The sequence below is a fragment of the Cibotium barometz genome, chromosome 45 (assembly GCF_041138505.1).
Source record: "Cibotium barometz isolate CiBa-2024 chromosome 45, ASM4113850v1, whole genome shotgun sequence".
NCBI lineage: Eukaryota > Viridiplantae > Streptophyta > Polypodiopsida > Cyatheales > Cibotiaceae > Cibotium > Cibotium barometz.
Genome location: NC_141090.1, coordinates 40,623,725 through 40,626,098, shown reverse-complemented (window position 1 = coordinate 40,626,098; position 2,374 = coordinate 40,623,725).

The following is a 2,374-nucleotide window of genomic DNA, read 5'->3' as shown; positions in this document are numbered from 1 at the left end:
CTAGCTCATAGTACTTGGCAATATAATCACATAAAAAAATCCAGATGGACTCTCCATTGAAGATCAGCAAGATCAACCAACAGATCTATATAAAAGAGCCATAGACTCATCCGTTGAGGACCAACAAGGACAATCAACCAGATCCATGCTCGAGTTCAGAAAACAACTCTAACACCTTGTTTCATTTTTTTCCTCAACGTACGCCATTGAGGACCAGCAAGGACAATCAACCAGATCCATGCTCGAGTTCAGAAAACAACTCTAACACCTTGTTCCATTTTTTCCTCAACACACGCGTGGGTATCTTCGGCGACCCAGAGCCTGAGTACCATATGGTCAGCACCCTCTAGGCTCCTTTGCAGGTCACCTAGCGCTTCACTCATAGGCCGCTTCCTTGGTCCCTCATCCACTGTACTACCGAAAGCTCACCATTTAAATCGAACCGACGCTGGTCAAAGACCTCGATCGACCTTGCTACGCGAGACGTCCTTCGTTGACTCTCCGTCAGCTATTGCAACTTTATCACTTAGGTCTCCACCACCTCATTCACAAGATGGTCAAAATGCTTCCCCAGCATTCTTGACATAAAACAGTCATTTAAAAACAGGTCATAAATACAGTTTCTAACGAACTCTCATCTTTCCACATTGTTCGATATCATTTCTCGTTATTCCACATTCTTCTACATCAATTCACATTGCTTATTCCACATCCAGTCATATGTATTCTCATCGTCTTCATCCATTCTCATCCAATCATATCATATTACATCTATCCACATCACATCACATCATATCTATCTACATCACATCACATCACATTCATCCACATCACATCTCATTACATCCAATTACATCTATTCAGATCCTCATCACATCACGTCACATCCATTCTCATCACATCTCATCCATTCACATCTACCTATATCCACATCACATCACATCACATCCATTCACATCTACCCTAATCCACATCACATCACATCATATCCATTCACATCACATCTCATCCATTCACATCTACCTAGATCCACATCACATCACATCACATCTATCCATTCACATTACATCACATCCATTCAGATATCATCATATCCCATTCATATATATTCACACCTCATCGCATCCATTCACATCTCATCACATCCACTCACATATCATCACACCCATTCACATCCATCACATTCATTGCATCCATATCACATCACATTTATTCCATCCACATGACATCACATCCACATCTACCACATCACATCTCATTCATTCCATCCACATTACATCACGTCCACATCTCATTCTCATCCATTTACATCACATCACATCCTTTCACATATCATCACATCTCAATCTCATCTCATCACATTCACATCCACATCCATTTACATCACGTCACATGCACAGATATTAATTTTATTGGGTGGTTTACTTCCTATGTTGTGAGAGATAAACCATCTGATCATCTGATTAAGATATCTTAGCAAAGGGAATGCTACATCATGGAGTACACAATTGCAAGGAAGTTGGCATGTCTTCAACTAGACACTTTATATGTGGACAATGTTCAAGCTTTGCTTCACAACAATTTGCAAAGTGGAAAATGCTTCTAGACACTTTATCTTCAACTAGACACTTTATATGTGGACAATGTTCAAGCTTTGCTTCACAACAATTTGCAAAGTGGAAAATGCTTCTAGATATTCTTAGTCATGGGTCTGTACTTACCTGTGTAGTTTACAAGTTTGTTATATATTGACCTTGTGAGGACACTCAGACACTCAGCCACACTGTGAGGTCCTTAGCAATGATAATATTGTAGTGGGGCTCTCCTTTTTGTGTGTTAATATCCTTGCCCTTCCATTGCACTGTAGTCTCTAGAACAGTGATACTATGTGTTCCCTTATTATTACTGATATCAAACAATATTCTGGGGTTACCCTTACACATGTGTCATTAGTGTGCTTTCTCTTTTAAATGTAAAAGAGAATGCAAATATTTTCATGTGGTTGTTAACAAGTCCACAAGTTTTACACACTTCTTCAAATATCTCAAGGTGTTGTATGGTATTACCATCACCTAATAATTTTTGCATTAGTCTTGCCACATGCATGGGCTTAACTAGTGTTACCCTTTGTGGTGCTAGTGTAACATCTCTTTCACATATCATCATATCTCAATCTCATCTCATCACATTCACATCCACATCCACATCCACATCCATTTACATCACATCACACCCCATCCACATCTCTTCACATCCATATCCACATCCACATCCATTTACATCCCACCCACATCTCATCACATCCTATCACATCGCATTTACATCTTATCACATCCACTCACATCGCATTCACATCGTATCCACATCTTATCAC